Below are 13,329 nucleotides of genomic sequence, written 5' to 3' on the forward strand. Positions count from 1 at the left end.
CCACAGGCACTGGTTCCACAAGTAGGAATAGATGGTGAGTGGATCTCTGCCCTGAGCCCCAGCCCTATGCTGTCACTGCCTCATGATCCTGGCCCCGGCTCTCCCTGCCTGTCCCACTCATAGGCACCATCTGCCCATCTGCCCTTGGCCTCATCCTGTCCATCCAGCTGAGTGCATCCTGCCCATGGGGATCCCAAACCAGTATCCATGGAGAGTTTGTCCACCCACCCACTCTGTCTGGGTCCCCCAGCAGTGTGTATGGAGCGGACTGGCTAGGGTGCACAGGCAGCAGGGCTGGGATCGGTGGCAGTGGAGACATTGCAGTGGCTGCCAGGTAGAGCGAGCTGTTGTCATGGGGTCTGCCGGGAAGCTGAGTCTGCCTGCTGTGCTGCTTCTGCCCCAGCAGTGGGACTGGCTGCACATGCCACAGCTCAGGCTACCCCCCACACTTGGGCTGGGCAGGGCTCAGGGACCTGCCATGGGCTGAATAGAATCTCTTGGTGGGCTGGAGCCAGGCCATCAGCCGTATTTTGCCCACCCCTGATGTAGATAGAACTCATGCCAAGGTTATCTGGGAAACTCTCAAATACATTATTTTTAGAGGAAAACATAATTTTAAAATTGTCTGTATACCTAGGAACACTGTGCATGAAAATAGGCAGGCTTTGCTTTGGTATTTATAAGCTCCTATGATTTTATTTCTTATAGTACTTGTAAATGGAATCCCACCTCTGGCAGCACATCTAATTCCTACAGAAATGACTATGCAGTCAGTGAAGATCATGACCTTAGGTGTAGAAGAAGCAGCAAAGGATGAAATAACTCATAGAAATCTTGTGCAAACAGCAGTGGTGATTAAATACCACTCTCCTACATGAGTGACTATTTTCTGGAATTAAAAATTCTTAATTTCCTGTCAGTCATTTCTTCATTTAAGCCTAGATTATTCCTTTTCTGGCATTTTTGTCGCCTAAGGAAAATTTCCGCCTAAGGATTTTGTGCCTAAGGATAATGTCCACAAAAAAACCTCTGATCTCCACACTCAATAGCCAACTCTTTGCTTCCCTGGACAGCATGAGATGGAAAAATCTCCTGCATGGGTGACTGATGCCACCTTAGGTGGGGCACAAGCTCCTCCCCCCCCCCCACAGTGACCAGTCAGCGACCGGGGAGGGGGATCCCCCCATGGCCAATCTCGCTGACTGGTGGGGGGGGTCCTCCCATGGCCGATCTCACCAATGTGGGGGGGGGGTCCCCTCTGGTGGATCACGAGGCAGCCAATCACTGCAGCCACTTCCAGGAGCCCCACTCCCCGGCTGGTGCTCACAGAGGAGGCACTGGTGCTCCCACCTGCCCCCCTGCCTGTCGCCTAAGTGGCAAGCGCGCCCAGTCAAGGGATGAACTGGCACTCTTAGAGGGTGCACATGCATCCCCATGCACCCCCTGCACATCACCACTGGCCTCCTGGAGTCTTTCTTAACCATAATTGCCCTGGAAACACTCCTTTCTAGTTTCCAACTCTGCCCCCCCACCCAGGAAATTAAGTCCAGTCACATTAAGCAGGAGTCTAATTTCTTTTGATCATTTTAGGTCACTCATCTGCCCCTGAGTAACCTCTGTCTCATCGCACTTTTCGCATGTCAAGGTTCCAAATGAAAGACTTGCAGAACTCTATGGGAGAGCTGTAAAAAATTTCAGTAAACACCTGATCATGCCCATGAACCACCTTGTTAAGGTGGAGGGACTTGGAAAATTAATTCCTCAAGAAGCATGGTGGAAGTCTAAGAGGTTGCCAGCATACTAGCAATTGTGAAACACATAAAGCAAGTTATTTTGCCTTGAAAGTCCTTATAAAGGATGTATGCAACAAAATTTTCCATATGGAAATGGAATATACCTATTTTGCAAATCGGATTGGAAGAGAAGAATCCAGACATAAATAATATGTCAGCCTGGTTTCCTGGTATGAATTCAGACAAATATGTTTAACCAAACATGGATGCTTCATAGGGTGTTTTTGTGGTTAGTCCAATTGCTTTCATTATACTTTTATATTAACAATGTGTCTGCTCACCATGTGCAATAAAACAATTTCTGAGGCTTAGCCTCAGAACATGAGGCTTATTCACCATCACAGATAATAGCATTGCTTGTTTGCACTGTTCTTATTGAACTTTCTAAATATATGTCATTTTCCTTTTTATTCTAGGAGTGATTGTACATTGCAGCAATTACAGACAAACCCTTCCAGACAGTTTGAAGACCAAAACTTTCTTTGTGTGGAAGTCCAAAGGCAATTATTGGCATTAGAGTTTAAGAGAAGCATTCCATCTCCCTGATGCAACAGTAGCTTTCTGTGGCATGTTAAATAAAGCAATTTGCCCTGTAGGAGACTACAGTGCATGCAGAGCTGTAATAAAAAAATTCACACAGCCACTCTAAAGGCAAATCAGCTTCTTCTTCAAAAAGATACAAAACGTGTTCTGGCACCATTTTAAATCTCGAGACACCAACAATCTTTAACCTTTGCTTTTACTTTGCTGCCATTTTATATATTGTTCCAAAACCTAGACTGCATAAAAGCACAGACATGCTAATTATCAGTCAAGCAGTCACAATTTCACCAAATTCAGTTCATAATAGTATAAAATGACAGAGCATTCAGTCCCTTTTCAAAAGCATGCCAAAATGTTGGATAAATAAATGCACCCCGATTAGAGCATATTGATAGCAACTTTCAATTAAGAGGAGAATGAAAATATAGTTTTGTAGGTACAATACAACAGGACTTGGACTTAAGAGACCTGGGATCTAGTTCTATTTCCATCAAGGACTTCTATTTCATTCCAGTTGAATCACTTAATTGCTCCATGTCTCAGTTTCCCCATTCATAAAAAGATGGTAATCCTATTTTACTTCAAGAGAGGAGTGTTTAGAGTTGGGTAAAAAACACAAACAATAACACTCTGGATAAACTATTACAAAGACCATTAATCAACCAAATTATTAATTGAATGTACTTGTGAATTATTTGTAAAGTTCTATAAGATGGGTGAATGATGAAAAGGGAAAAAAATCAAATACATTTATCCCAGAATATTTCAGAAAGCCTCAAATACCCTATTTTACAATTTAACATTGTAGAGTGCTTTCTGATACTCAAATGGGAGATACTATGGGCCAGATTCCAAGCCTGTGTAAACTGGTACTGTGCAACTGAAGTCATTCTACACAAGCTGAGACTTTGTTCTCATAACAAAACTACAGAAACAACTATTGTTGTAATAACTGTATGGAAACCTATACACATGGTGTATACTGCACCTATATAGGAGCATGGAGGCTATTCTGATGCTCTGGAATTCCAGTGTGTTGGAGCAGACTCGATTAATTGACTCTGCTGAAGCGTGGCTATTACCGTGCTCCAGCAGCTTCCTGCATCTGGTGTATCAGCATCTCCATGCTTTAAAATGGCAGCTTGAACTAAAGCTCATCGAATGAGCTTTGGGGTGCAGCCAGAAGTGCAGCTCCCAGCTGTAACTGAGAATGATATCTGTTACCCCAGACCAAACAGAAGTTCACTTGTGGTTCCAAGAGGGAGGGGACTCTAGCTGGGGCTGGGAGCCTGCAGCCATGTTCCCATAGCAATGGCCAGGGCTGTCTGCCAGTGTTTGCTGTTTTCAGAGTGGGGAAAGGTAGCGGAGGGAGCTTGGGGTGGGATGGGGGAGGTCCAAATATACCCACCCCACTCTCTGGGGACGCTGAAAAAACCCAGACTGAACTCCCTCCACTCCCTTTCCCCCCTCCCATTCCGAAAACAGTGACAGGCTGTCAGCTCTGCAGACACAAGTTACAAAAGTCATCACATTTTGAAACATCTTTATCTGATACCTCATTCAATGAGGGGTCAGATTTTCACTCAATCCACCATTTTTAAACTGTCTGCAGTGGTGCACTTGTGTTTGGTCACAACTATAAACTGCTTTCTGTGGGTAGATAGGGTTGAAAATTATCACTTCTGTCTACACCTTTAGTTTGAGCACCCCCACCACCATTTTTTAAGCACAGGGGCACTGATACACAAGAGGCAGCTGCACTTTAATTAGAGCAGCTCTCAAAGGCACTCTAATTAAAGCACCACCTCCCCACCCCAAGTGCCAGCAAAAAGAGCAAAATGTATGCATTCAGTAAAATTTACAAATGATTGTGATCAGCAAAAAACTGAAAAGAAGCAACACTATTAAGATATTAGAACAAATTCATGGCTGGTGGCTGTGACAGTTTCTATCAGCAGAGGAACTGTTCCAAGAACTATATCAAGTTTTACAAAGACACTTGCCTTAACAACTGCATTATAATAAAGAAGAAGAGTAACAATAATACTTTCCTCTGATCTAAATCATCCTGAAAGATCCCAAAATTCCTCCTTCCCTCCTCCTCCACCCTCTCTTCCCTCAAAGTACAAGTCAGTTACTGACTGGTGACATTCTCATCTTGACCATGGACCACCGCCTCATTATCCATTTGGGCCAACCATATGCTGTCAGGGAAAGTAAGCAATATTTGATCTGGGCCATGTAGAGGACGGTTTTAAATCCTGTCTAAACCAGGAATTTAGTCACCTATGTGATTACATTGCTGTAAAGCCCTAGGCTAAGCAATTTGCATTGTCACAGAACAGTTTCTACCTATATAAAAAGTTCAGCCAACTTCAGTTTAATAGGCCAGAAGCAGAAACTCTGCTTGAAGCATCTGGGAGATATGCCTGTCGGTGTCAGAAAATGAGGGCATTTACACTGCCCTATCTATATATAGATATATATATCTATATATAAACAAGCCCTCCCCTCCCTTTCTCTGCTACCCTGTGAATTCAACCTCGTGCACATGTGTTAATGGGGTCTACTAAAATATTGTGTGGACAACCACTGAAGAGCACTGAGCGCTGGATTTGTAGAACTCATGAAATTCTGCAAAAACTCACTCCAAACAGCAACACTTCAGTGTGGGCAGCATGTTAACATGTGACAGGTTGGTAGGAAGATATCTTTTAAATACTTTCAGTCAGACTGTTATGAGTTTTACCAGACCTCAGATATTCTTTCAGATGGCCAGTCTGAGTCAGAACACTAATTTTAGTACAATAGAGAGGATCATCAGGACAGGATCTGAACACAGAAACATGGCCACTTGTAAGAAACAACCAGAATATTTAATTCATCTCCATCAGGAAAAAGTTAGTTTATACTCTTGCTATCAGCACACTTGAAATCCCATTACATTATCTACAAGCCTAGATTAAACAGATTAACAGCAAGTACTGACAAAATGCTCTGCAGTTAGCCCTCAAGAATTGTACCTTAAAAACCTTTCATCTTTTAGGCTAGGGCTTTGACAGAATTGGTCTGTTTTCAGATATGGCAATGACCCATCACAGAGCAAAAGGGCATATCCCAAGAAAATATTATTGGAATGTTTAAAGGGTAATCTAAAAGTTGTTTATTTTCTTATATACACTTTCTGTGTCTATGAAATTCTTCACAGTCCCATTATACACCCCACAAATGACTCATCATAATAATTTCTTTAAAAAATATAGCCTCAGTATCCCTTATTTCTGAATGGCCTATAACAACAAATCAGCATAGAGGGAAACGAAAGTAAATTCTCTGCAGAATATCAGGTTTAGGTTAATATTCCTGAGAAGTGACAATAATACAGAGCAAAAAAAGGATACAACTTCTGAGGCAGGGACTCTCCCTTTCTGTATATGCTCGTAAGAAGTGCCTAGCACAATGAATCCTCCATGTCAACAATGATCTTTCAGAATTACTGTACTGTAGTACAAATAATAATTTTCTGAATTGTGGAAAATCTTATGTTATCCTTAAAAGCTAAGTAAAAAAAACTTGAAGTCAACAATACTTAGTTTAATTCTGTCTCATAAGGAAAGGAAAGATTGTTATCTTCTACAATTAGCCACAAATAAGCTATTACAGGGGTTTTCAATCTTTTTGGATCAGTGTACCCCTGGCGGCTGGACGCAGAGCAGGTGGGAGAGAGGAGAGTGACATGTGGCCGAATATGTGCGACCATCCCTCGCCCTCATGTTCAGCTGGGCGGGTGGTGCCTGCGCAGCAGCGCAGGATAGTGCATGGTGGCACTCCATCCCCACCCACCCGCATGTACCCGCTAGGGCCTTCTCAAGTACCTAGGGGGTTGACAACCCCTGAGCTATTATGTAGGGTCTGATCCTGCAACACATTCATTTGAATTGTCCTTATTCCCAAGAGCAGACTCACTGAAGTTAGTAGAACTACTCATATGAGTAAATTGTTTCTAACATGAGAAATGAACACAGAATCAGGTCTACTGTGGTTTAACATGACCCATCAGCTGATCACCAGTTATGCTGCAAGGCAGATCATTGACACGATTACAATTTATCTGCCCCTTCAAAGCCAGTTTGACTGCACATAAGCCCTTCATTCAGAGTGTAGAAAAAATACATTAGGGGAACAATATGGCATACTGTACAACAAGGATTTTCCTGCACTCTGTTCTCTGTAGCTCACCAGTCAAAACCACTTCTTTTTATTCCTGTTCCCCAGGGTGTTACATGGAGACACCAATCTTGAGACGGATTAACTGTGGCTCTTTCATCAAGTGGAACTTGTCTTCACTATTCCTCTGGAACAGAAAAGACATGCTATCACCCTTCTACTTTAAAAGAAAAATGCATTCTACCTGCATTCTGCATTCAATTCTAAAGTTTAGCTTGTACGGATTAAGCTTTGCAAGACAGAGGATAAGCCTCTTTCAAAATACCCTATTGAAGAAAAAAGAGGGAGAGAGGTTTAAGATATTCTTACTGGATCTGTATCAGTTTTAAGAGTAAATACTCCTCTTTAATTCTCATTCAATCATCATATTAAATTTCTACATACAAGTTTACAGCTGTAGTCAGAAGAAAAGTTCATAAAAGTGACTGTGCAGTGTTCTGCATTTTTCTTCCAAAGACTTCCATATCAGCTTGGCTTTCTTTGCAATACAAAATTATTTTTTTATAGCAACTGCTTTTTCGGATGCCTTAATCCTGAGTGCATAGCTTGAGTTACCTCAATGGATTTTTAAGTTTCAGAAGATGGGTAGTCAGTACTTTCTGTAAATCATAACCCTTTACAGAAAGTACTGACTACTGCATTCAGCACCTAGAAACTGTTTCAGCCAAAATCACTAGTTACTTCTGAAAATCTTGGAGTAAGGGCACAATCTTTCCAGGTCCTGCAAGTGCTGCACTTTCACTGACCTAAAAGGGAATTAAGGATGTAAGCTTTAGTTGCGCTAACAACATTGTCAACTTACCCATAGATCAGAAAAACAAGCCAGACCCTTTTTCTTCTGGGATTCATCTTGACTGAAATCAGTCTCAAACTTATCCTTGCTTTTAAGGGAATGAGGGCTGGGCCCTTTGCCTGTGATCTCCCTGCCAGCAAGAAAGGACCTGCACTCAGACACACAGCAATGAAGTGTGAGGTAGCCCTACTGGCTTTTCCATAAGGGATTTGACCCTGCAGTACTACTGATAATCAGTACACTGATGAGTCAATAGGACTTGATGGCACCAGACAGACAAGCTAAGGTGGTGATGTCATTTTACTTTTGCCCAATTACTCCTTCCCTGGTCCTCTTGCTCAATACATTTGTATCACCTAATAACAATTACAACGGGTAACTTCCCCCAGGTAATGCTTTGGAAACAGCCTGGTTTAGGAAAATAAAATACCATACTGATGCAGCATAATTAAATGGAAATCCTTATCTTGGTTGTTAAAGTTCTCATCATTTTTCAGATTATCCTACAATGGTAACCATGGTTTTCAGCCTGAGGGATAGCCAGGACTTTGGGGCAAATTTTCTTTCTTGTTCTGCTGCTTTTGTGCTACTCAGGTGGAACAAAATGAGAAATGCCACCTAGGTTAACCATATTTCCAATATCAAAAAGGACATCTGTGGTGGGGGGGCATATGATTGTGGGGCGGGAGGCAGTGATATGCCCATGCCCTGCCTCTGCCCCTTACTCCTAAGCCCCTGTCCCCCTAGCCCTGCCAGTGCCCCTCACTCCCGACCCACAACCCCCTACTCCCCCGGCCCTGCTGGTGCCCCTCACTCCCAACCTGAAACCCCCCTGCCCCCTAGCACTTCCAGTGCCCCTCACTCCCGATCCACAGCCCCCTGCTCCCCCAGCCCTGTCAGTGCCTGCACTCTGGACCCACAACTCCCTACCCCCCCCAGTCCTGCCAGTTGCTCTTATTCCCAACCCACAGCCCCCTGCCCCACCAGACCTGTTGCCCCCACAGCTCCCATGCACACATGCTCGCATGTGTGCATGTGTGCGCGCGCACACACACACACACACAGAGTCTCTTACCTGGGAGCAGCTTGCCAGGGCCTGCATGCGGACCACGTGACCCCTGACAGCCAGTCACCTTGCCCATTGCTCCCAGCCCCAAGCAGCCAAGCTGCTAGTCCCCAGGAAAGTAGAGGCAAATCAAAAGCCCAGAAATTTGCTCAAATTTTAAAAACCTGCCAGGACAGGGTGCCAAAAAAGAGGACATGTCCAGCAAAACCTGGACATATGGTAACCCAACCTGGCATATACCTCTTCATGGGACAGAGGGCCCAATAGGCATCTAAGTGGTTTATTTTGTGCAGCTCTTGATGCAGAGGAGTATGTCAGGCACAGGAGATGAGTGCACATGCAGCAGTCTGGTGATCTCTAATTGGTGGATGGTAGCTAATTGGGAATGGGGGGTTGTGGGGACAGAGGTGGGCATGGGGGAATCAAGGGGCCATAATAGGCTGTGGGGTTTTCAGCTTCTTCTGGGTGGGTGCATTGAGGCAGAGAGCTAATCACTTTATTACTCACTGTAGTAATCTCAGGCAGAACCTGTCAAGAGCGCCCACTGCCCAAGAACGTAGAAGGCAATGGAGCACTCCAAATTAACCTTTTTCTCTCTCCTGTGATACAGCAAGGACCACTCAGAGCCCTCCTAGTTCATACTGGAGGTGCAGGGCAGGAGCTGGGAGGTAATGCCTTTCAGTATCTCCCTTAGTCAAGTACCTCAAGCTAACCACCCCAGGGTGCAGCTCACAGGACATATTTTCAATTTGTGTAGACAAGATCCTTGCATTTGGAGGCATTTGTAGATTCCCACATGGGGTCAGCCTGCCATCTGTCTGATCATGGTATCTCTGAGCTTTCCCCCTATCTTGCTCCTCTGGCCTTTTGGCTAGGGGCAAGGGAGACTAGGAGGTATCTGAAATCCAAAGTCTCCAGGCATGGAGCTTGCATGTAGGATTCCTGCCATTGATTTGGGAGTATCTGAAGCCCCAGAATGACGAGCTGGGGAGATAGGATACTTGCCAGTGGTAGCGCCACACAGACTTGAACAAGTGAAGTCTGCTTAGTCACAATTTGGAACTTAATTTGGAATTGATTTGGCCCTGGAAACAAAATGTAATAATAAAAAGGACATATTTTCAGTTCATCCACACATCTACATCTTTTGATTTCAAAGAGAACACCTTTCAGCAAGAGCCACAAAGGAACTTGGGTGTTGCAATACCTGCCATTTAGTGGCATCTCCAGCACTTCATGGATTCACCAAAGTCAGCATGCCAAGCAGGATGGCAGCTGAATTAATCAATACAAATTCTGATGTGAGGTGTGTTTGAAGCCCACTGCTCTTAGAGGCTTCAGTGTTGCACTCTGGGCCATACAGAGATGCCTGTCTTCAATCAAGATTCCCTGTCCTGAACTCTCTGCAATTAAGTATCTAAGTCATCCCTTTCTCATATCACCGTAGAGAAAGAGGAGCTAGCTATATTTTATCCATTAGGTAGGTGGCTAGAGCACTCACCTAGGATGTGGGAGACCAAGTGTCACAGAGCACTCAGGGGCTCTGTGCCTGAAGAGGTGAAAACTGTTAGAGAAGGAGCCCTAGCAGTGGCTAAGGAGCGCAGCTGCGGGTTGCCGGGGCAACCAGGGAAGGTCAGCTGACCAGAGGGGGCCCTTATAAAGCCCAAGTTGCTGAGACCAGGGGCAGTTCACTGCCAGCAGCCAGAGGGGCAGGAGTTCCCTAAGGCAGGAGGTGAGGGAAAGCCTGACTGTAGTGACAGCTCATGGCAGCTCTCAGAGGCTTGAGCAACATTGTTTTAGCCGGGCGGCTTCCATTTATGTTACAGCCCAGGGGCTTTTTGTTTTGTTGTGGTTGTTGTTTAAACCGGTGGTTTGGGTGAGGCTAGTGGGGGTTGGAGGAGGCCTCATAGGGACCCACAGGGGTGTGGGGCCCTAGCGCCAGTGAGGGTGCAGTATCCTCATAGGAGACCCACAGTACCGTGGGGATCCAGGCGCCAGTAGAGGCGCAGCATACGGGGGTATAGACCCCAGCTTCAGAAAGGGGCATTTGAGGGAGCCCAGCATGGGCACAGCGAGCCCCAGAGAGGGTGCAGTATTGTTAGGAAGCCCAGTGTGGGCATAGTGAGCCCCAGAGAGGGGGCAGTATTATTAGAAGGTCCAAGTTGGACACGGTGAGCCTCAGACAGGGGGCAGCATTTTGAGAGGCCCAGGTGGGGGCATGGTGAGCCCCAGAGGGGTGGGGCGCGTGATTGAAGCCCCAGTTTGGGCACAGGGAGCCCCTGATAAGGGGCTGCATTGTAGGGAGGCCCAAGTGGGACCCAGAAAGCCCAGGAGGGGGCAGCAAAGGATAGCGACAACGGTGATTACACCTGAGAGGCTTGGGCTGCGGTATTGGGGAGGAAAGGAGCCACAGATAGCGCCCCCTGGCAACGGGGCTAGAGAATGGCAGCCTCCCGCTAATTAATATCATCTAATTAATTAACATCAAGGTGTGGCAGGAGAGAAGGTGGGGGGTTGCCGCAGAAACAGGGGAGCGGGTCACAGTCTGGCTAAGCTCTGAAACGATACCTGTTACACCAAGATTCCTATATCTTTTCTAGGTGAAGAAATTTGAACCTGCACTTCCCACGCAGCTAGTCTAACTATTCCACTAGAAGGTATTCTTGGACAGCATGTCTTCAACCACTAGGTGTGTTCTGAGAACACCTACAGATTTGACTCCATCCAAGGATTCAGGTGCCTAAGACCAAGGGAATGATCTATACAACTGCCTGCATAGAAGCCTAAGTTTTACCCAGAACCTAACATTCTGTTGTTATGCATGCCCCAAACTGCTGTCATCTTCAGAGCTGAGTATCTGGGCTCCCATTTCCTACCTAAACTCATATGGGTTTCATAACCTAGGTGTGCCTCACCCCACATCCCCTCAGCAGCATGTCTGACATGTTCCAAAAAACACTGAAGCACAGCACACACAGCATACACAGCCACTTCCATTCAAGAACATGCTACTGCTGGAGGAAGTGTTGATGCCACTAACCTTTCATATAAAGTGGCCATGTCTATCCAAGTCCTCGATGTTTATAATTTATTTTTTTTATGGTCCTGCATATGGCCTATTACTGATGGTTGCAGGCTACGTTACTGATCCTGAGTCGGGAAGCACCACCTGTTTAACATCACGGTTGGTGTATGGAAGGGGTGTAGGGGAGGTGGATCCCCAAGGAATACGTCAAAAGAAGAAACCCCTCCCTCAAAGGGAAGGAGACCTTCTATTATTGGTACCTCCCTCTTCATATTTTTATTTCCTTGATCAAGTCATGGCGGGTGAACGGAGAGGGACTTTGTTTCCTCCCTTTTTGGTAAAACCCAGGAGGGTCACAGTACTCTCAACTACTTCTTTTGAAACTGGCCCACTGTATAGCAAGAAATGCAATATTCAGTGGCTGGAGAGAGTAAGCAAGAGGGAGCACAGCTCTGCAGCCTAGTGATGATGGCACTACCCTGGGAAGGGGGAGTACTGCATTCTGTTCTTTGCTCCCAACTTTGTTTATATATTTTATCCAATGACTCTTTAATACAAAGTGCATAAGCAGTCCCTGGGGCCAATGACTCATAGCTTAAAAATCACAAGATGTTTTTCCTGAGCCTTTATTTCCTTGCACATGCACCATGTTCCCAAACATTTCTCAGGAGGGTTCAAAACTTATCTAAAAAAAGGAAAAAAGAATCTGAATGCTGAGACTGAAGCAGCATTTTAAAAAAAAACTCCCACATTTCATAAGGCTCATGAAAAAACCACAAAAGTTGGCAACACTGCTGTCAGTCCCAAAATGGGAGATGGAAAGATCCAAATGTTTCTTTCTGGTTTCATGGTTAGCAATTTAGGCTTCACTTGGCTAAGTACGTACAGTTACAAAGCCCAAGGCTGAGTCAATTCAATCTTCACAGGTGTCTAAACTGTGTAGACTGAACTGATAAGCAAGCGAACAAACAATCACTTTTGGTTCTGGAAATGCAGTCACATGCCTGCAGTGACTCAGCCAAGAAGCCAGGAGTGCTAGAGCACACCTCTCTGCTCGACTACAGCAGACATCTTGGGCCAAAGCTAGCCCACCCTGGGAGGGTGGGGGGAGATTGTGGGGAATATTGGAGGGCCTGTGAGTTAACTTGAATCTGGAGGGGATCTGAAACAGAACTTCAATAAACTGATTTAACCTATATAAGCTAAGTCTGATATTATATCTGTTGTGCCCCAGCTCAAGTCTGGGATCGTGCCCGGTATGCAAAGGCCAATAAAGATACCAGGGGTGAAAGTACAAAGAAGGTTTATTGCTAGCAATAAAAGGTGCAAGCGGAATAATTCACGTAACAAGCACCCCCCACTACTACTTCTAAGCATCTTTTATACAGGAGTTTTCAAGTTTTCACAAACGTGCTTGTTTGCTGATTGGTTATAAGTGAGTGACGCAAGAAGTTCTTTACTGAGCATGTCTCTATACCTGTGTTTTAGCTATGTATCTCATTTACATACATGTGTGTTTCATTAGCATACTTCTTCCCCACCTAGGGGCGTGATTTTTAGTATTTTAATGAGCCCTTTAACCCAGTACTCTGTTTCTTCTTTTGTTTTCAAGCCTCCTTTATCTAGGACTATCTCCTCCTTATCATTGCAGATGGGCATTTTTCACATAGCATTCTCTTCTGCTTCATCTTCAAGTAGAGGCTTCTAGGTCACTCCTTACATTTCCCCCCTTTGGAGCATTTTTAATTATTATTATGATTGCTCCATGCAATTTGGCTTAACACAAATCTAGTATCATCAGCTTTCTTTGTTTGTAAAATCATTTGATTTACCTTAGGCCTGAAAATAGATATAAAAACAGGCAAACATTGGATACAGCAAC

The sequence above is a fragment of the Alligator mississippiensis genome, chromosome 2 (genome assembly GCF_030867095.1).
Source record: "Alligator mississippiensis isolate rAllMis1 chromosome 2, rAllMis1, whole genome shotgun sequence".
NCBI lineage: Eukaryota > Metazoa > Chordata > Crocodylia > Alligatoridae > Alligator > Alligator mississippiensis.